At 35.1% G+C, this 23,586-nt stretch overlaps 1 protein-coding gene across 1 annotated transcript in view; it reads left to right on the top strand.

Moving 5' to 3' along the window:
• The first annotated feature begins 2,626 nt into the window (after nucleotides 1-2,626).
• The window catches only part of Vex (vexed), a 58,191-nt gene continuing 37,231 nt past the window's right edge, over nucleotides 2,627-23,586 (top strand). Inside the window, exon 1 of the mRNA XM_064040674.1 lies at nucleotides 2,627-2,751. The gene's annotated coding sequence lies outside the window, so the exon portion shown is untranslated. The remainder of the gene's footprint in view (nucleotides 2,752-23,586) is intronic.

Here is a 23,586-nt window from a genome sequence, read left to right as displayed (position 1 = left end):
ATCGGCCGAGGTATAGTTGGGAAAAAGGCTCGGAGGATGACTATCGGCCGACTGAAAGTTTGTAATATGCGGATGGGTACTCGTAAGAACTTTATCATATTGTAAGGAGACTTGTTTTTCATGATCTTTGAATAATTTTCCAGTAGGTAATTTTTCTTTTGCAGAAAGTTTTTTTAGTTATGAAGTTTCCTTTTATGAAACAACTCGTTTGATAAAAACTATGTAAGTATGGATAATACGACTTAAGGATACTATCCGATACTTAGCCATCTAAGGACAATCGCCATATTTTTATGGAGTTTAGCCACATACTTGTAGCAACAATAAGTATTGCTTCAAAAACATGGCCATTTTGCACATTGTTCTTTCATTGATTCCAAGACACAAAGCAGTTAAAGATTTTAAACTAGGAAATCTTATTTATCGACTACTTACAAAACTTTCAACAACCATACTCGGAGTTAGTATCATCAAAAGCTCAAGTTCCTACCAGAGGGTTTCGTACATAATAAAATTAATACCCAGCTCGGGAGTAATACAACAAAACTAATTAGGTGATCAATCCTGTTGTCAAATGATGCTCATCCGGCAGCCACAATCTTATCAGGAGTCGTTCACCCCAGGCTCAACACTGTATGCTGGGGTGGCTTCAGACGGGATACGTCGTGCGATTACGGTGTTCATTTGTTTTTTTCTCTTTGTAGCAGTCTTGTAACTTCAATGAACAAAGAAGAGTATGTACCTAGGTGTGATTTGATATTAGAGAGCTTGGTTGAGTGTTCTGTTGGTAGTAAGGGTAAATATTGAAGAAGGTGTTAAAGATTTGGCACTATCGACTCTATCTGAAATAATATGTAATTTCTTAGTTTAGTTAAGTAGTAAGTTTGTTTGAAAAACTTTAATATGTTGCTTAAATTAAAGTTCTATTTTAATTTATTAGGTAACCTTTAACAATTATAACAAGTATCACATATAAAAAAACGACCAAAAAAATATAAAATAAATAATTAATTTAAATTAAGAAAACAGTGTTAAAAATTTCAATGAATATAAATTAATAATAGTGTGAATACAAAAAAAATATATTTAAAAAAAGCGTGGGGTGCATGGTGTCAATAGTTATAAATATTTTATTGACAGATATGAGTACAGTGATTTTCATTTCGATAATATCTTAAAAAGCACCCCACGCTTTTTTTTAATATTTTTTTTTGTATTCACACTATTATTAATTTATATTCATTGAAATTTTTAACACTGTTTTCTTAATTTAAATTAATTATTTATTTTATATTTTTTTGGTCGTTTTTCTATAAAAAGCGTGTTTTTTAGTTTTTTTAAAACTATTATTTATTTTCTACTTTTTAGTTTGTTTTAAAACTATTATTTGTTTGTAGAATTAAAATTCTCTTTAGTATACAAAAATTTGTCAGTATTAGAGAAAACGGCTAAAGATAATTATTGGAAATAAAAATTAACATCGAGTCCTGCCTTATCGACCGTAGAGAAAAATTCTAGAAAATTTTAATTAATTTTCTTACCTTATCGACTATAGATGAAAATTATATAAATTACCAAAAATCATATTTTGCAAATTGAAAAGCCTAGAAGTCGGTGTCTAATGGATGTTACTAAGTTAATTTTGCCACCGACTTCTAGGCCGATGCACCTAAAATTAGTTTTTTTTTTGCTTTTTAGTGTTTTGGGAAGTCGGTTTAATTTTTTTGTAAAAAGTTTATTTATTTAAAGCTTTTCAGTGATACGAATAGTTGTCACTATCCATACAAGTGGGAAGTTCTCATCAATACAAAGAATATAAGTCCAAACGAGGTATTTTACATATTCAGTTGTCGAGTTCCCTCGACTTTCTCTGGTCTCCATCATCAGGTCAGCTCCAAACCTTCACTGTTGCAAAGGTCTTGTCAATACAAATAATTTAAGCCCAAACACGAGGTAGTTTACATATTCAGTTGTCGAGTTCCCTCGACCCTCTCTAGTCTCCATCATCAGGTCAGCTCCAAATCTTCACAGTTGAATAGTGCTGTTAGGCGTACACCTGAGTGTCAAGTTTTTACCCTATATACATAGGGTAAAAACTTGAAGGGCCTACAACTTTTGAAGGTTGCCCTCGATTTCTCAGGGTTTTCATCATCAGATCCTGACCTGATGACTATGGGACCAACTGGCAGCTATTCCGAGTCGAACAAAAAAAGAATCACGTAAATCGGTCTATAAACCTCGGAGTAATCGATGTGCATGTGTAACCTCCTCCTTTTTGGGAAGTCGGTTAAAAATGGAATAATTTTATCAAATTAGTGTATTGTCATCGGTCCTCAATAAATCTACAAAGTTTGAACGAAATCTGGCCGTTTAAAGTGCGTCAAAATCGCGCCCAAAGAAGTCGGTTACAAACATACAGGTGAAGCTAATAAAAAGCGTGTAATAATTTTGTCACAACCTTTTTATCCTATTTTATCCTCTTTTAACCTATTTTACCACTTTAAACTATTTAGATCGTAAGTTTCAACAACATAATTTACAAAATGTCTTAACAATTACAAAAATACTTATTTTATTCACATTTCCATCGCGCGTCTTCTCCCGTCTGAAACGCCACAACTTGTCCAGAAATTCGGCGGTACAGCTCGCCGACAGTATCGCATACCTCCTCCGTGTGCCAAGCCGGGAGGACGTGTCGAGTCGCGAGACGCGAGACCGAGTAGTGTGACTGTGAGAGTGTTAGCGTGACATGTAAGTTACGACTTTTCTATAAATATTTATAGGTATTTTAATTAAAAATGAAGTGGTATTTTTTTCGGGAGATTTTAAGGATAGGTATTTTTTTTTATTTATTAGTGTTGATTTTTTATGGTAGAGGTATTTTTTTTTGTAGTTAAGTTTACAAAGGGGCAATATTAGTGAGCTTAAGAAATAATGTCGGTTGTCTGTTAGGTACCTACTGTAAAATTGAAATTTTGTTTTATTAGTGTTGAAGTTTTTTTTACGATAGAGGTTTTTTTTGTAGCCTTTACCAAGGGACAATGTTGTGATTTATAAAAATAATATCTAGTCACTATGCTATACTCTGTTAGGTACTGTAAAATTTGAATATTTTGAAAATAGTGGCACTCAGCTGCGTCCGGTTAGACAGGAAGCTAGGCAGATGATGAGGTGTTGTAAAATTGTGTTTACTGTAGGAAAAAAATAAAATGTAACAGTATGTAAAAAAGATACCTAAGTACTGCATAATATCACAGTTTTTATCGGAGAGAGAATACCTAATTGAAGTTACTATCAAATAGGTACCTAGTTATTAAAAACTTTTTGTTTACAATTTATTTAAACATTGATGATAACAGAATATCATTCACCTACTTATATTAAAACGTTAGCTATTATTTACATTAATTTTATGAATTCTGGGCACTTTTATTAAAAATGTTTCGTAATTTTAAATTATTTAAATAGATATATTAAAAAAAGTATACTGGCCCACTTTTTAAATAAAACACGTTATTGGCTCATCAAAACTGGATTTAATTACCGTACCTACCGAGTTTTTGAAAGATTTACCTTAAAAGAGAGAACATGCTTATGAAATAAAATTCTCATTTCTCATATATTTTTTTAACAGGCTTCGCAACGTGCGCGTTTTATATTTACCTTTTTAACTTTCCAAAAAGGTGTTAGGAGTTATATTTTTAAGCCTTTAAAAATATAAAATATTTAGCTAAATTTTATTACAGGATTAAACACCATTTTTATTAATACTTAGTAAATAAAACAACTATATCTAATTTAAATATTTAACATGAATATTTATGAGTTAAATTAACCGTATCAATATTACCTCTATAATCATATTTAAATAAATCTATTGTAATCAGAAGCTTTTCAAATACGGCTAATTTACTCAACTAAATTGAATTTATGTTGGATTATTATTACTACGTTATACGTACTATCTATATCACATCATGCGGATGATTAAACTTGTTTTTAATTACGAATACCTATGTACTACTAGCTTCCGCCCGCGTAGAGTTCGGTTATATCGCGTTTCCAAGAGATTTCTTCAAAAGTCCGGGATAAAAACTATCTTGTGTTCTTTCTTTTTATAGCGACAGACAGACAGACGGACAGACAGACGGAGTTACTTTCGCATTTATAATATTAGTAGGGATTTCTACAACCTTCCTTAAGATGTACAAAAATTCTAATCTTTATTGACAAGTCGCTTTTAAGTATCTCTATTATAGGCTATTATTATTATGGTACATAAAGAGCTTACGAAGGCACACAGTGCTTTTTAGTCAGTAAGAGTCTGACACTTCCTCACGCTGCACCAGCTGTCATTTGAGAATTCCCTATCAACAAAATTTTGTCTCTATTAAGCTTCTATCGAGTCTCAACTCAATACCAACTCAATACCAATTCAGAGACTACGTTCTAAATACAAAAAGCACTGCGATCCAACCGTTTCAATTTACGTAGTAGTGAATGAAAAATGCTGTACCAAAGAGTATGTATATGTGGTATAGTCGGCATCATTATTCCGTTCTTTCAGCCAGCATGTTGGGTCTAGAACTTTCAATCTAAAGGCTAAACGCTTGTTAGTATGAAAGTTAAAGCGAACGCGGACCGTTTGACAAGCTTTTATATAGACTTTACGTTGAATTGATTTCAGTCTAGATTTTTTTTTAAATATTTTCAGCCTGATTATTCTGTTCTGTTGTTAGTTTAGATTCTGGGAATTGTGGCGTTGTTATAATGTATTTAAATTTCAATATTCATATCTTTTAGTTGGTATACCGAACTTTTTTGTGAAAGTCTAGTGAAAATTTACTTAGCTGTTTTTTCGGATGGCTGTCTGTAGTTTTTAGAGTATATATTTTTCGACGTTATTCCTCTAAAAATAAAAGGTGAGGCATAGTGGAACATGACACCTAGGCCTAGTTTTTGTCGGAAAGTTTTCAGTTAGAATATCCCAAAAATGTTTTGTAGAAGACGGTTCTGACGTTTAAATTAAAACAAAAATATAATTCTTGTTTCTTTTCAAGTTAACAAAACTTTAAAGTTGAGCTTTTTTAACGATAACGAAATAAGTATTAGTTAACTTACAGTGCGATCAAGCAATCAGAAGTCAGTAAAATTGACAACCAGTCTTATCTCGGGTGGCTCAGGTAACTGGGTGGAAGAGATCAGATAGGCATTGGCTACATGTAAAGGACTTTTAGGTACTGATCTGCAATTAGACTGGAATAACCAACATATTTTAGGAAAGGCTAGGCAGTTGATGAACGTGACCAAGCAATGAGAATCTATATTCTGCCTCATACCACTGCTCGTGGCCCAAAATAAAATGTTGTGAACAAAATTCGAAAAATAAACCACAAATAAAACCCGCTATGTTCAACAAAAGCACCGCCAACATAAAATTAGACACATCAGGCACCAAATTTCAGATACATAAAGGAGTCAAGCAGGGTGATCCGCTCTCACCAAAACTTTTTACCAGCACACTCGAAGAGGTTTTTAAGGAACTGGCCGACCCCTGGATATCGCAGGGTATCCGAGTCGGCAGTAAAATACTCACTAACCTTCGCTTCGCAGATGATATTGTCCTATTCGCACCGTCGGCAGAACAGCTGCAACAGATGCTCCAAGAGCTGAGCTCCGCCAGCCTCAAAGTCGGGCTTGTGATGAACCGGTCAAAGACTAAAGTAATGACTAATAGCGCGAAACGTAGGGTCGAGGTAGATGGGCAAGAGATACAACATGTCGACGAATACATCTACTTGGGCCAGTTAGTGTCCTTCGAAAACAGGCAAGACAAGGAAATCGACCGACGGATCGAAAACGCCTGGAAGAGCTACTGGTCCATGAAGTCGCTTATGAAGGGTGAGCTCCCTTTATCGCTGAAGCGAAAACTAGTCGACATGTGTATTCTGCCCATCCTAACCTACGGCGCTCAGACTTGGTCTTTGACCGAATCTCAGAAGTCCAGGCTAAAAGTATGCCAAAGAAGCATGGAGCGTAGCCTGCTCAACATACGGCTAAGCGACCGGATACGAAACACCATTATCCGGTCCAAGACGGGCATACTCGATGTGGGCAATAAGTCTGCGAAGTTGAAGTGGGATTGGGCGGGTCACATCTGTCGAATGCACCCGGACAAGTGGGCCAATATAACCACAAAGTGGATCCCGGAGGATGGAAGGCGACCGAGAGGGAGACCAAGGAAACGCTGGAGGGAAGATTTGGACAGCTTCCTCTCGGACTGGCCTCAAGCAGCGAGGGATAAAGAAAAGTGGAAGGCTTTGGGGGAGGCCTTTGCCCAGCAGTGGGACAGCACAGGCTAATAAAAAAAAAAAAAAAATGTTCCCCAATATAAATGACTGTTCGATCCAACCTGAAATTCAATAGGTTCCAATGCTTAAAGCGTTCAATTGTTCTTACTCAGTTCCATAATTGATTCTTTAAATTGTAATCCCCTACCTCGTAAAACAATATATTTGGTAAATGTTTTCAATTAGGGAGCCCTTTCTTTGTCGTTACAAATTGGTTCAAAATTTAGGAAGTTCTATTGTTAAATTAAATTCAGTTTTGTTACAATGGTTCGCTCAGTTGATTTGGTTACACAATACATATTTCGATTTTGGCTCGTGGTTAAATTATTGAATTACATTTTCATGATGGTTTTGTATAAGTTATATAGTTAGAAATGGTCTAGCTGCCATTACTCGTATGCCATTTACCATCCTTGGCAGTAGTTACGGGTAGTGAGAAGCCTGTAAGTTTGACACCAGTCTAACCAAGGGTATTGGGTTGCCTGGTTAACTGGGTTGAGGAGATCAGATAGGCAGTCATTCCTTGTAAAACACTGGTACTCAGCTGCATCTGGTTAGTCTGGAAGACGACTCTAACATAGTTGGGAAACCTACAGAAATGTTAGATCGATCTGTGGTCAAGTATTTCCCAAAAAAAAAAGTTTTAACGTTCCTCATTGACAATTCCAATTCTAATTCCAAATTCAAAACAACAAGGAGGTTCATTTTTCTAAAACGCAAGCACAATACGGCCAGTACCAGAACAATAGACAAGCGACCAGACAAAAGGTGTCAACGTAGGGTTTTTACAGCCCTTTCTATGTTCTGTAGATACGCCCTTTCTTTAGCCGTGACTAGACAGTTTTCATTCTCAATTGTAGCCGTTGTCGCCTTTCTAAATAATTGTTTGGTTACCAAAGTTTTTGTTGGCTTAAATTAGTGGGTATTGTTACTGAGTATTGGTTTTGTTTGTCATTCCTCGTTGGATTAGGTTTGTTTTTTTTATTGTTACTCGATAGTTGCGTCAAGTGCTGGCTGGTTTTTTTTATTTTGGTTTGAGTGTTTTTTTTGAGTTTGAAATTAGTGTAATAAATGTTTACCTTTATTGTGTTTATTTCTTTAGTGTAGGTAATAATAGTTTGTTTTTAATTTTTATTGTTTTTTTTTTAACGTAGTGGTTTTCGTCAACATTTTTAAAGTAAATGACAAAATATTTTGCGTTATTGAAATCAAAACTTTTTGTACGCTTTTTCAGTTGCGACTTTTCTTAACGAAGTGCTTTCATAAAAGTTCACAATATACCTACATTGCATATCATATATGCTGAATATAGACTTAAATATTTTTAGTTGTAATTTTTAACCCTTGCTACAAAAGCGTTGTTGTACCTAAATAATGAAATTTCCATTTTACTTCAAGAATTATTACGGTGAAAATTAAATTTCTCCCGTAATATCATCAGTTAAGTTTAAGTAAATTACATAGTTAGTATTATGATGGTAAGCTGAACGTGGTAACTCTTCAGCTAGGACCTGTTTCAAGTTATTAAGGCTTAACATGAGAAGCTGTAGATTAGGCTTAACTTAGTTTAGATGGAACAAGATTACTAATGAAGGTAGACTTAGATTATGTAAATTTCAAGTTAGTTGGTAAGAGGTAGGTTCAGAATTAGTTGGGTGATAATTAAGAGTAAATATGCTGGGGAGTTTGTTTTATCATAGCTTCTTCCCAGCAAAATTACATAGGAAATGGTGAAGGCGTTTACGGGGATGTCTTTTGTAAATTTGACCTCCAAAAAGTGATGATGAGCATCAGCATATAAATTACTTTTTAAATGACTTAATGAGGAACTACTAAGGAAATAAAAATATTTTTTTTGAAAGATATTGAATGAAAACAAAATAAACTGATAGTGTATGGTATGGACTAAAATAGCGTCAAGTCTAAAAGTACTAAAATTATAAAACTGAAAGGTTCGTTTATTTTGTTTAATTGAAAAACAGGATCTTTTCGTAAAATCTTTCAGTGGTTTAGATGGTCCATTTATCGAGGGGTGTATTCTACTGGCTCACTCTTTTATCAGGGTGTGAGAAGTAATTCACATGGGTCAAACCGCTGGCGGAAGCTAGCGTCTATTTCATCATCATCTTCATCCTCCGAGCCTTTTCCCAACTATGTTGGGGTCGGCTTCCAGTCTAACCGGATGCAGCTGAGTACCAGTGCTTTACAAGAAGCGACTGCCTATCTGACCTCCTCAACCCAGTTAGCTACCTAGCGTCTATTTCAAACTAGCAAAATAATTTGTAACTCCATTTCTTCTTGAAATAAATACCTTAGTGGAAGAAATTGTGATCAATTATTAAATAGTAGTCAGTAAATACTCTTTTATCTTTTACATTTAACTAAAACGAAACGTTCACCTTCAAAGGGAAATAAAATTGAATAGACTTCTATTCCCACAAAAAATAGGTTTCATTAAAACCTAATTTCAATTTAAATAAATGTTATTTAGTCTATTTGAACGGTGGAAATGGTAAATAGACACATTTATATTTTTCGGGTAACCCAGGCTAAGAGTAACCACACTGAAGATGAAACAGTCGGCCGACAATTGACCCTATGGGAGGCAATTAAAAAAAAATCATGAATCCTAATCAAAGTTTTCAGTTGGTCTGATATCGGGTAAATACTTGATCTTTGTAAATGTGCGCACTACCTATTCATTTTCATACTGATTTATGAGCCCAAACACTCTATCGGCCGACTAAAAGTTTGCAGTGTGTACTATGTCTTTTTTATTGCAAAGAGTGTAATTTTTCTTAGAAAATGGGTTAGTTTGAATCACTGAGCTCTTTACTCTTTTAAATAGGTAGTGGGGCGTAGAAAAAATATTCGCCGATCTACAACAGAATATTTATGAAGAATAATATGTATTTAAATTCTCCTCGTGTCAAATATGGTTCTCTTCGTAGAATACATTTAGTTGAATAAGCACTCGCTTATCGGATGTTTTTTTTAGATCATTTTTGCGTGAAAATTGTATTTTTTTTGAGTATTTTTGAATATGTGGTAATATTTGTTACAATATTTAGGCAATCTTACATCATCATCACAACATCTGCCGAGCCTTTTTCCAAATACTTTGGGGCGGCTTCCAGCCTAACAGGATGTAGCTGAGTAGCAGTACTTTAGACACTTACTTAAATTGACTAATAATTCTACGTAGTAGATGCGATCCTATATAAATATTATGCAAATTTTAATTCAATTTCTTAATAGAATCAATAAATCACTCAAAGGATCGAGAGGTGTGGAGACGAGATGGGGAGGCCTTTGCACAGCAGTGGGACAATAAAGGCTAAGAAAAAAAAATGAATTTCATCCATATACAATAGTAGTTCCCTACCTAATTCTAAATTCAATCTACAACTAATTAAACATAATACCAACCTAACCAATACCACCACATCAAATTAACTATCTAAATCAGTGGTTCTTAACCGGTGGTCCGCGGACCACTGGTGGTCCCTGGAGGCATTCCAAGTGGTCCGCGAAGCTTAGCTTCGTGACGTTGCTATACGTTATCTAACTTAATTTTTATCGACTTATAATTGCGAGGGGGTTTTCACATGGACCATTCATGAAAATGTATGTTTGGGCTACATTTTACGTAATTTTGGTTTTGAGTCTTAAAAAATAATTAAAATTTCGCGCTCGCTTCGCTCGCGTATTCAGAAACTGTATGGCCTTATTTTGGCATTTGTCAACAAACAAAAAGTTAAGTACATTTGGGCTAAATTTTACGTAATATTCGGTTTAAGTCCGATAAAATTTCGCGCTCGCTTCTCTCGCGTATTCAGAAACTATATTATGGCCCTTATTTTTGCATTTGTCAACAAACAAAACATTAAGTACGTTTGGGCTAAATTTTACGTAATTTTTGTTTTAAGTCCGATAACAATTTCGCGCTCGCTTCGCTCGCGCATTTGGAAACTACATAGGCAAGTTTTTTTTTATTTACCTTTGATCACCCACACAACTGCCAACATGCGTTTAGCTTTGAGTAGAACTGACCCAAAAATTCAGATTTAATAAAGAAATGAGTACTAATTTAGGTAAATCGATGAGGTGGTCCCCGGCAAGGCTTCTTTAGTCAAAGTGGTCCCTCATGTCAAAAAGGTTAAGAACCACTGATCTAAATAGTCCGACCAAAAATTAATTATTACTAATCAAGAGTTCATTACACTTGAAACCAAGAAAAATGACCCAGTATTAATAGATAAATGTTCGTGAAATAAAGTGGGTTGTCTATCTGAGGGCAAGGGTGACTCGATAGGCCTTGATTGAAGTGAGGCAACTGTGTTGCGACAGTTTGTTGCCTGATAGTTGAATGGGCTTGTTACTGTGATATATGGAGCGTTTTGGTGTCAATACCCTTATTTGTCGTATATATTTTTTAGCTATTTCTTGGTAGCTTTTACTACCCAGTTTTTTTGCGATATATTTTTGATTCAATATCTGAGTACACTAGATTAATTTTATACTCTATTTTAAACCAAACAAAACGTTAAAAATCAGAAATTAATCCTTCCAAAGCTCAAAAATAAACCGTTTCCATTGATAAATATTGTATTTCATTTCCAAAAATATTCGCGGAAATAAACATTTTATACCAACATCGTTTCAATATGTACGTTTTACGTTGTGCGTCATTTATTTTGGCGTGCAGTGTAGCTAAAGAACTCGCTTGCAAAATATTTGAACGACAAAATTGCTTCGTTACTTTTTCACGTGCCTAAACATCACTGATGAGGATTGTAATTGAGTTTATATTCTGTTCACTGGGTTTGCCCGTTTTTTATGTACCATACAAAAAAGGTTTTATTTGGTATTTTTCACTGTATGTGTGTGTGTCTTTGCTATCGATGCAACTTATGCTGTAACTTTTGAAATAGGAACAGATTTTGCAGATTACCGAATATATTACCAGTTACCACGTTGCTCCTTTATGGTAGTTTAATATTTTTAATATCGTAAGATAGCTGGGTTTATCCTCAGTTCGATCTGAAAAAAATATGATAGAGAAAGTAGGTCATACATTTTGAATCACAAGGCTTTCAGAATCCTGGGCGTTCTTATTTACAGCAACGTCCAACTTTTTGATCGTTTCATTAAAACGTAAGTCTTGATGTACCTAACTGGTATAACTTCCGCGAAATAAAAAAAATACGAGAACATTGACACCTCTCAACCAAAGCCCAATTCATATTATATTTCATCATCCAAAAATACACCAAAGTACACACTTAATAACGACTTAATGAAAATAATTGCCAACACATAAGCAGGCCCGTTATGTTCCCCAATAAATAAATACTTGTATAAAGCTGAGAGCACACGGTTTGACGAAAACTAAAGCAATTACGTTAAGAGTACCTGCAGACTGCTAACTAAACAGTCGGCCGACAGTTGACGAGATGGGGACCAAAGTTTTTTGACGTCCTCCATGGTGCAATGTTCACTATGAGTTCCTGGGATCGATTCCCGGTCGACATAATTATTATTTGTGCGATGAGCATGCTTGTGGCATAATGGTCTGGGTGATATAATATGTATATGCATGTACCTATATGGTTTATCAGTTGTGTTAGCACCCATACTTGTGTTATGTTGTGTATTAATTAATAACTTACCATAGAACCATAGAACTTACTTACCGCGTGTGTAATGATGTCCCGATATTATATTATAAAGAAATATTGATTCCAATTAAGGTTTTCAGTCCTTGTTTTACCGGCTAAATACCTGATCTTTGTAATGTGTGTACTATCATTCATTTCCAAACTGATTTATGAGCCCAAACAAACTATCGGCCGACTAAAAGTTTGCAGTATGCAGGTGCGGTGAAGCAATTACGCTAACTGTGCTTATTGACGGGTTTTTTCTTAACCCTTTGAGCGTCGAGTGGGGACCCTTTATGGTATTGGTGATGTGTTCCGGGGTTTATAATGATTACTGCTTTTTGTTACTTTGTTTTTGAGTAGACCGTTTTGTGGTGAAGTTTGTTATTGTTTTCTTTTTAAAAATCCTAAGAAATTTTCAAAAACCAAAACCTATTTTAATACATTTTGATAGAGGATTGGGTTTTAACCCTTGAGTTAAAATCTCCTTATCATACCTGCAGGTTGGAATCCGGCTATAAATCTGAGAACTTTACGAGGGCTCGCTTGCCCCTACTAAATCACAAGTTACGTTATAACAAGCTGTTTTCTGTGGGTTTACCTGCATAGGACGTAGTACAGAATATCCCGAATATCCGGTAAAGTACTGATTAAGCTTTATTAAAATTAGTTCACGTGATAAATAGGAAAAGAATATTTTTTGTTGTCTGGTTAGTATGGTAGCAAGTTCTCTACTTCCTCTCCAGCCTTTTTAGAAGGAAGATTCGTAGGTGAATAATTTTCTTTAAATCAAATCTTGAACATGGTTGTTTATTTCAAGGGTTAAAAGCTTCAGTACTTTATACTGTACTACTAGATACACATATATCTAAAAGGATACTTACTAAAGTTGGCGACGACACCGCACCGTTGCACTCTCTATTTTCTAAATCTAGAAGAATTTAAACTGGCTACAAACTAGAAGATATGGCTCGGAATCGACCACTTGATGCATTACCCTAGAGATATAGAACGATAGCAATAATTTAAGAGAGTGCCTATTACTTTAAAGAGACACACACCTTACTTAAACCATGTAAGTTACGAGCCTTTGACCCTCAATGGCGTACCTAGAGGTATATTTAACTACACATAGGAAAACTTCTTAAGAAAAACCCCGTTACGTGATAAAAATACGCAACCCATTCAATGTAAGGTTGACCGCTTCTTCTATACATAAACTTTGGTATATATATATATACATATACACTTATACTTAAGCTTCTTAAATGAGGTCCACAGCTGTATTTGTGCTCGGATTAAGAAAATATGTAGGCGGACCACCATTCATACGAAAATAAAATTCGTAAAAGAAAAAAGTTCGGCTTCTACTTTTTTGTAGTTACGGGGGTTTTATTTGTGTCAATAGGTTATGATAAGTTTTTTAGGGGGAGAAATAAAAAAGGTTTTACGGAAAGGTACGTTGATGTAGATTTTTATATAAACTTGTACATGCCTATTTTAGTACTTAGGTACTTTTTTAAGCATGTCGGACTACCATTGCACTAGGAAAGAGAGTAAAAAAATGTTTAATTTGCTAAAGTACGTGTAATTTAATGGCAATCTTTTAAATCACTGATGAAAATAGATAAATTTACTACAACATACGTTTGACTCCATATATTATTAATGGCAGCACTCCCAAATAAATAACCCGCTAACAAAAGCTGAAAATTACGCCTGTTTGAAATGTCATCATAACAAAACATCCATTCATTGAATCCAAAAGCCATATTGCAGCATTTGCACCAGTTATGCGATTCAATCGAATATTTGATGTGTAATCTCGATAATCGAATACAGTATCGATATATCGGAATTATCGTTGGTTTAAGTGTCGTTTTGCCGATATTTCGTGAATAATTTAGGCAACATTTTCATTGTTACTCGTTTGAGTTATGAGCAGTATTTTCGATTCGATTCTATTGCTGTGTTTTTCCCATTCGTCATCATTTTCTTTCTTTCTTTGTATTGTTGGTCGAAGAAACGCTGAATGACGCTTTTTTATACAATTCAATGATAAAATGATTCAAGGTACGCCTCCATTTAAGCCTATCAAGTTTTCCTAGAACAAGACAAACTTGCATATCGGAAGACGTGTGACAAATCTGTCGCTGTTTATACATATTGTGAATAATTTGTGACTCAGCATTTATTTTTCTTCCTTGTTGCTAAAGGCTCGAAGATAGGCATATAGTTTTATGATCAGTTATAATTACGCTCAATTGATCTGTAAGTTTAGATATATCTCACCATTATTTGTGACTAGTCTAAAAGATACCTTGATGATACAGGAAATGTTTAAAAAGATCATACAATTTTATTCTCAGCTTTTGAGCTGCTGAATATAAGCTGTTTAGGTACATTGACAGTCAGTTCATAGATAATGATTTCCATAAAAAAAACAATGTTCGCGAATAAGACCATGGTCACTCTAAACCCTAATGTAACTAAGTACCATCGAGGTCACAGTTCATCAAACTACATCCAAGTACCAATAATAATAAAAACAATAGAACGTGTCAGATTGAGTGTCAACGTTCAACCTCTGACACTGATACTCGTATCTTGACATTTATAGTACGCGCACAGGAATAGCGGCCTTTTGATCGAGTAGCTATATTTAAAAGGAAGATAGCTTGATTTACTTGTAATGTTAAAGTTGAGAATATGTATATGGCGCTGACTATAGGTACCTATTCTTGCGATTAGGTAAGAGTACCCTTTAGACTGAACAATCGGCCCAATAATTGACCCGAGACGGTTAGCAATTTGTTTTTGTTTTAAAGAAAATCTTGAATTTATGAAAGTTTTTTGTTCAATTTATGCCGACTGACCGACGTTGTAATTTGCGCACTTGCATACTAATTTATAAGCCCGATAAGTCTATCGGTCGACTAAAACTAATTTGTCTTGTATGTAAGAAAGAATACAAAAAAGGTTTTGCTACCTCGATGCGAATAAAAATTGCCTACATTAAAAAAGCTGACAATTATTCGTCGATTTAACCAAAATAAACCCGATATGCAAGCTTCCCTGTAAATTGTGTTGTATTAAAATAACTTACTCCTCGATAAAGAATTTCATTTACACTTGGCCGTAACAAAACATGCTATCAACGTTGAAAATTCAATTAAAAAAGTACAGTTGTGATATTTAAAACATCGTATCGACATTACTGACAGGAAAAACATGGTAACTGCATATTTATTTGGCATTCCAATTGTACGGTTCATAACACGGAATAAGTATATATTTTTATAGTTACTGTCCAGTGCGTTTTATTGGAAATATTATTGCATAGCTCATTAATCTGTGCTATTAAGTATATTAATACGAGTTGTGTGGTTGAATATTCATACCGAGGTTTTTAACTTAGTATCTTTATATTGACTGTTTTTATTTCTGTACCGTAGCCAAAAACCTAGCTTGCCTATTCTATAAGAAATGCTGTCTAAGTACTTGTCTATCATCATCCCTTGTCACAATTTTATTTTGGTGTCCTCGCAGCATGTTTTCTCCTTCCATACTCTATCTGCCGTCATCTCACAAATCACATTAGGTATTTCTAATCATATCGACTTTCACACAATCCATTCATTGTTGTCCATTTGTGTATATGCTATAGTGTTCCCAACACCCAATTAGCTTCACATACATTAAAACTACAGTCAAAAATCCAAGCTACATTTTACCGTCTAAGTTCAAAGTCAAGTCGAGAGCCGCCATTTCTCGTCGCTCGTTTTAAAGGCTGGTCTCCATTAGCGGGTCCTCTGAGCTCAGTTAATGGCGACACCTTTATGAGCCATTGGCTTAAAGGATCCTGTTTTATAGCCAGGCTATCCAGTTCCTACATTACGTTAGTGTGCGTAATTAAAAAGGATTGTTGGTTACGTATGTTTTACTTGAGGAAAAATGTTAATAGAATCATAAGTAGGTAAGTACTTATTCGGTTTATGGCTAAAGGAAATTTTTAAACGACTTAAAAAAAGGAGGGGGTTGTCAATTGGGATGTTTGCATTTTTATATTTGTTCGCGCCTATCTCTGTCGTTTTTGGTTTTAATTTCTAATAAAAAAATGATAACACATATATAATTAAAAACCGATCATTTATGTGGTTTTTGAGTGTAACACATTATTTCGCATAAGCACAGGATACATAGAAAGACAGGCTTTTATTATAAAGTAAAGTGGGTTATATTAGGTTTTATAGACAGTACTGAAAATAACAAAGTAGATCAATTTTGTAATTTAAGTGAAGCTTCACACAGGAATTTTATACGAAGTACACAGAAAACGGGGTTTTAAAGTAAAATACAATTTATAAAATTCTCTAGCAAGTACACGGGGTAGCTTTTAGATAAAATATTTTTAATATTTTACCTTGTTTCACCTGCCACGTTATTTATTTTGCTGTTCAGTAAAATATTGTGAAATGCTTTCCGTAGCAACCTCTTAAAATATTCAGTTACGTTAACAACTAAATGGAGTAACCGGAACGAGTTAAAAATGGAAATATTTAATTATTATGTTCTGACTTTCTTTCATTTTATTTTGACATAATTTCTTTTGGTGAAGTAAAGCTATATTTAATGCAGTCTCTTTACAGATGGAAGATGTTATAAATTATCATTTCGCTTTTATATCTCCGAATATAGTAAAGGTTTTTAAATAATAAATTAATATAGCCATCATACTTATTATTTCCCAACAATTATATAGTGCGCAGACTCTAAAAAAATTGGGATAAGGGCAAGAGGACGATGACTCTTAACCCTCAAACGCGATAACTACCTACTACACTAATTCCGTTCTACGCACCATCCTGTCAAAACAGAATACGCAATACAAATTCATAAATAACTTTATTTAAACTTCACAACCCTTTGTGAAGCACCTTGGACGAGACGATTTACATACAAATCGTATGCACATACTCTGTAATTACTTTTAAAAGTTATAATTAATGAATTGTACTTCGCTTTTAGGAGTTTGGGAGTATTAATTTGTTAGACCTGAGTGGGTGGTTTGTAGGACACTCGAGAGTAGTGAAATGGAACGTCCCTTCTAACCCACGTGAATTAGTTTGGGTGGCTGCTTTTAATTTTCTTGTCTAGCTTTTGGTTGAGGTAGGTTTATGTTTTGCTTTATTTATAAAGCGGGATTTATTTATTATTTTGGTAGACTTTTTTATGTATGTATTTTATGGAGTCAATGCTTATAGGAGATGGCGTGACTTCTTGTTTTTATAAAAGATTCCTACGAATTAAGAGTCTTCTTTTTGGAAAGTCGGTTAAAAAGTGCACTTAAACCTATAAAATAAAATGTGAATAAGTTGATAATTCTGTTTACATTTTCGAAAAAGCTGAAATAAGAGAGATTTAAAAAGCATTTAAGTTCCACTCTTTACCACGTAATCCTTACTTATTAAGTCCAGCAATTTATTAATATTACATAGCAGAACACCTACACGTACGATGCGCTTATAGCATCCACCCCCGAGATTTGCGGTCAGGCTAGAAACACAATCTTCGTAACATATGGGAGGATGGGGACCTGCTATTTATGCTAGCCGCTGGATATAGGTTACACGATAATATTGTACGTGATATTAAACATAAATATGGTATTTTAGTTTGATTTTATGTAACTTTCTTATTTGCTAGTAATTTTATTACGTATTTCGGCTAGGTTACGTCCCTGTCAACTTTTAAATAGAAGTTCTCAACATCTGAATATCTTTAGCAGTGGTTACGTACGGGTAGTCAGAGGCCTGTAAGTTTGACTACCAGTTTTATCAAGGGGTATTGGGTTGCCCGGATAACTGGGTTGAGGAGGTCAGATAGGCAGTCGCTTGTTGTAAAACACTGATACTCATCTGCATCTGGTTAGACTAGAAGCCAACGCCAACACATTTCGTAAAAGGCTAGACAGATGATGGTGTTCTAATTTCAAATACCAATTTTGACGTTGTCAAATGAGCATCGAATTCCCGCCATTCGTAGCTGTCACCTAAATAAGTCGGATAGACTAGTTTAACTCAAATAGTTGTCGATTAAATTAATCTAGTCAGACTATTCGATTGAAACGATTCATATTGCTGCATTGAAATTCGTGTTCGAGAACTTCGGAAGGAAATAGATTGCTGGCGTTTTGTTAATTTACCTGTATTGAGTTCTCGCGGGAACGGCAATTAAGGGGACTAGGTATAAATGTAGATGTCACTAATGAAAGCCGCTGGTTGTAGAGTTATTTCTGCGGTTCTTTGGTTCAATGTTTGGCTGCTACATGCAGTAATTTATTAAATCCGAAATACATACTTCAGAGTATATAACACTTTTTTGTCCAATCTATGCATTCCAAAACAGGCGTTATTCAGTAAGTCATAATTGAGCATTTGAGATTTAAAACTTACAAAGCAACATAGCTACTTTAAAAGCGATGAACTTTAAGTAAAGTTAATACATATCTACTTATCGAAAGTACCTACCTGTTTTCACAAGTCCACACCAACGTAAAACACAATTTTGAAAGTCAAAGTAACATTTCCTCCTAATTAATTTACTCCAAATTCATACCAACTTCACAAATCGTCAGAATCAGGTACACACATTTAAACTTCGAAATAAGTAATTTTAGAACAAATGGCGCGTGCTAAGTTAAAACCAAGTAACAAGTCGGTAACATGCTTATAAGTTTATTATTGCTTAATGAAGTGTAATGAGTTATCATATCAAGTTGTGCCTGTGTCTTAACTTGAAAGTTACTCAACTTAACGCCGAGATTTAAGCATGCGTCGGTGAACTGGGTCCAAGTTGTGAGCGATTAGCGATATTGTCAAAATTAATCATAACTTTACTGGCTTCTGTTTCTGTTCTGCTTCCAATGTTATAATCATCGGCAAGGATATTGAGCCATGACCTTCACCTGCGCAGAAGTGATTTATTGCCTTAAGTGTACCGTGCGCAAAGCGATCCCCGCTCTTCCGCCGAGAGCTCAATATCCGTGCCGATAACTACCATACAAATATCATACAAAACGTAAACTGTAACTAAGTATGTCTAATATTGTTAATACTCAAAACTAAGACAGATAATGACAAATAATTCAGTGATGGTAGAAATATGTAGATTACCTAATTCGCCTCCTTAAGTTACGTTTTGAAATCTAGCTGCTGACTGCAACTGCCGACAGCACGTGCCGCGACTATATTAACCGTCGCAGCAGCATGTGCAGTCGCTCTCAGATAGCGACCGAGTTCCTACAGTCGCTGTAAGTGCGGTCGGCAGTGAGCATTCAAAACGCAACTTATGTGGTTTACCTAATTATTTAAGTGGCTTAATTAAAACTGGCATAAAGTGAGCAAAATACAGTAAACCGTTGTTAAATCCTTTAGGGGAATCAGAGGTAGCTTCGTGCAAATTATATAAAATTCATAAAAATCCGCACAGAATCCTCTTGTTTCTCACATTAGACTCCAAACCACAGGAAACTTGGTTGTTATGATTAATAATTCAGAAGGGACGGGACCATACCTATCTTAATCTCACATAACGAAATAAACTTGTGCTTAAAGTTATTTGTTATCGCAGCATAACATGTTAAGTTCTAACTTAGCGGTTTCACTAAGTATTTTCATTATTAACTTGTGCGTTCAACTTGAACTTTTGTTAGGTATTTAATTAAACATTTTTCGTTGTTTCTTTTTTGAGTAGCGGGGTTTCCGTGGGTTTTATATATTTAGGAAGAAAATTAAAAGGCATGAGCAGGTACATACACATACCTACATAGGTACATACATCAAGAGAGATGTAGCATGGAAGAATCTTTTGAGTCACCTGCCAAGATCGGTACATAAGTAGTTAAAAGAAGATTAAAATTATGGTCACTTCTATCTTTAACACTTTTCCTACGAGCAAAACAACTGACGAATTTTAGGAAAGTTAGTAAAATTCCACCTAGAAAAAAATATGCTCCCATCGTTACAATATCTATTATTCCCCCCAATTTGCAAGCACTTGCACAACAAAAACGATACTGCCTTTACAAAAACCGAATTCAGCAATAAAAAAAAATAAAAAAATCCACCAAAAAGTGCCACGCACTGCACAGTATTTTGAAAAATGCTGGAATCATAACAATCTAACATTTCCCCCCAATTTGCAAGCTAGCTTTAACAGAACAACAGTGATGCCAACTTTACAAAAGCTCAATATGGCTACAAAAAAGAATTATTATTAAAAAAACAAAATACCCGACTGCACACTAAAAAAAGAGTAAAACAAGCCCCACAATAATATTGATCAATCAAATGCTAAAAACTAATTATGTAATACCGTTTAAACAATACCTATATTAAAATACACTACAATATGTGTTCGTAATCGATAGTTAAATAAACAGAAACTTATTTTGAATACAAATTTACTGAATATAATTTATAAATATTGATGGAAAGCATCGCAGGCGGGGACCAACAGAGGCTTATTTATAGTCATTTCGGTTGTGCACCATTTAGCAGAATTTTCGTTGGTGGCGGTCAAGGTGGTCCCCGCCTGCGATGCTTTCCATCAATATTTATAAATTATATTCAGTAAATTTGTATTCAAAATAAGTTTCTGTTTATTTAACTATCGATTACGAACACATATTGTAGTGTATTTTAATATAGGTATTGTTTAAACGGTATTACATAATTAGTTTTTAGCATTTGATTGATCAATATTATTGTGGGGCTTGTTTTACTCTTTTTTTAGTGTGCAGTCGGGTATTTTGTTTTTTTAATAATAATTCTTTTATTTATAACTTTTTAGCTGTTTTTAGTTGTTATTTATACTTTATAAGTTTCGCCTCAGACGACGAAGTATCGAAAAAATCGCTATTTAGAGACGACCGTCAACGACGTGTGCCCTTATGCGTGTGCCCGCATTCGGGCTGTATACTCGAGCATATCCCCCTCCGCACCGCGCCGCGCGCCGCATGCCAGGCCACGCCCTATCTTTTTGCTTGCTAACGCATGAGTTGCTTTGCGTTGACGCAGAATTAACATGTTCCCGTGGGAATTTTGAGAAAAAACGTATCCTATATTAATTACTCCCGTGATTGAAATGAATCTAATGATACCGCATACATATTTTTTTAAAGGGAAATTTAGAAAAAATATCCCGTGGGACTTTTAGGATAAAATGTATCCTATGACACTCCCGTAATCAAGACAAATCTAACGATACCTCATACATCAAAATCCATCAAGCCGTTTAGGCTACAGGAGGTCACAAAGGAACAGACATACATACATACTTACATACACTCGAAAAACATTACCCTCCTTCTTTGGCAGTCGGGTAAAAAACGTCAAATTCCCGCCAAAAAGTGCCACGCACTGCACAATATTTGAACTATTTTCGTCTGGACCTCGATAGGATCGTTGCCTATTTGACTAACAAATTCTCTCATTGTTTGCCTCGCATCAATTGTTTGCCCCACTCGTTAACGGAATGCCGTAGCCTGGTAGCCATCTTTTTTTTTTGTTTCTAAAAAGTTTTTATGTGCGCCTAAAATTAAGTTAGTGTTGTGACCTTTTTGGTCTTTTGTTTTGGTATGATGCTCGATGGTTTGTTTGACTAAGTTAGGGTTATAAAAAGCTAATTATTTGTTTATTTTAATTGCAAGCGAACCATAAGCAAACCAATGGGACAAATGTCGCTTTAACTCTTAACCAACCAACTTAAAAAAAGGAGATTCTCAGTTCGTTTCTCAGATTTGGTTGAATGGATTCTGACGCAATTTTCAGCGTAGTATTTGTCAGTACTTGAAGTAGTTTTTTTAATAGGTTGTTACCTATATTCTTAATTATCCATAAGGCTTCTTAAACGAGGAATAATTGCAAAGAATCGCCTTCCTAAAGACCAATAAAATTGCAAAGAAAGGAACAGCTAAGAAAACCAAGCTTCTATTGAAGTACCCCCTTACTGATTGAAGAGTTCTCAGGTGTTAGCTAACCGTCTCGGCTATTAAACCATTAGCTATAACGAGTATCGGCTCAATGGCTGTGGTATATATCCTATAGAGAGATATGAATAGAACTTTGCAGGTCAGGTCAAGATGGATTTGGAAATTCAACGTTTTCGCTCGTAGGTATATGCGTGAACTACTATTTCAGTAATAAACAGTTTTTTCTGAATCATTAGTAGGTATTACCTTGGTTTTGCTATTAAAAATATTAAATTTTATAAGCACATGAACCTAAATTAGTAACAATAAACTACTGTATAAGATAAGGCAGGTCGGTATAATTTTAAAACATATTATAAAGTTAGCACGCACAAAACTAACATCAAACTTAAGTCTTCGTCTATCAATTATTCTTGTCTATCTTTTTTTTAATCCCGATTTATCTAGCTGTCTTTTGATCACATAAATCAGATTCTGAAAACTTGTACAAAATAAAATACTTAAAAATTCACTTGCTTTTAGTAACCAGCGAAACAAAGTTACAGCCAAACTCCTAACTTACACACATATTTACATACATAAATAATCCAACACAAAACCGAACTACGAGCGTGCTAACAAACAGTAGTTGTTTATAAAAACTAAGTTAATAGTTAACCGCATCCCCTTGTAGAGTTATCAGTTAACTTGAACTGGTCGGTTAAGTTCACTCGGGTCAACCACCCGGCTTCTGAGTAGCTTTGGTTATTTATTTGTCATCTTAAGGATTATTTTATAGGAAGAAGGATTAAAAATCCTGTTTATTTCTGCCTGTTTATTGTTTATAAGAATGTCACGTATACATAGTAAGGATGTATGTTTTAACTGCCTCGTTGGTCTAGCTGTCGCAAGTGCGGCTGCTGAGCGCGAGGTCTCGGGTTCGATTCCCGAGTCGGGCCGAAATCGCTTTGTGGGTTTTAGAAGACTTTCACAAAGCAGCCCGGAGCCTGGAAGCTGGTGATTGATACACCCGTGCATCGGAGAGCACGTAAATGTCGGTCCTGCGCCTGATCTCTCTCCGGTCGTGTCGAATTGCCGTCCCATCGGGTTATGAGAGTGAAGGAATAGTGAGTGCACCTGTGTCTGCGCAAATGCTCGTGCACTATAATATGTCCTGCGTAGTTGGCTAATCTCCTTACATGAGAACAGCCGCCGTAGCCGATAATCGGCTAGGAGGACATCATCATCAAGGATGTATGTTGGTCTGTTTCTTACACGCAGATAAGTAAATATATAAAATTAATCCTTATATCCCTTGGTCACTCCATCACGCGTAAACAGCTGAACCGATTAAGCTGTAAATCAGAGGAGAGGTAGCTTAGACCCGGGAGATAGTTTTTGTCATCCAGCTACGGGAAGAAGTTTTTACGGGACGCGGGTGAAACCGCGGGTGGAAGCTAGTTGTTTATAAAAACTAAGTTAATAGTTAACCGCATCCCCTTGAAGAGTTATCAGTTAACTTGAACTGGTCGGTTAAGTTCACTCGGGTCAACCACCCCGATTCTCAGTAGCTTTGCTTATTTATTTGTCATCTTAAGGATTA

This window comes from Helicoverpa armigera, chromosome 22, assembly GCF_030705265.1.
Source record: "Helicoverpa armigera isolate CAAS_96S chromosome 22, ASM3070526v1, whole genome shotgun sequence".
In the NCBI taxonomy this organism is placed as follows: Eukaryota; Metazoa; Arthropoda; class Insecta; order Lepidoptera; family Noctuidae; genus Helicoverpa; species Helicoverpa armigera.
This window is presented reverse-complemented; position numbering and strand designations above follow the sequence as displayed.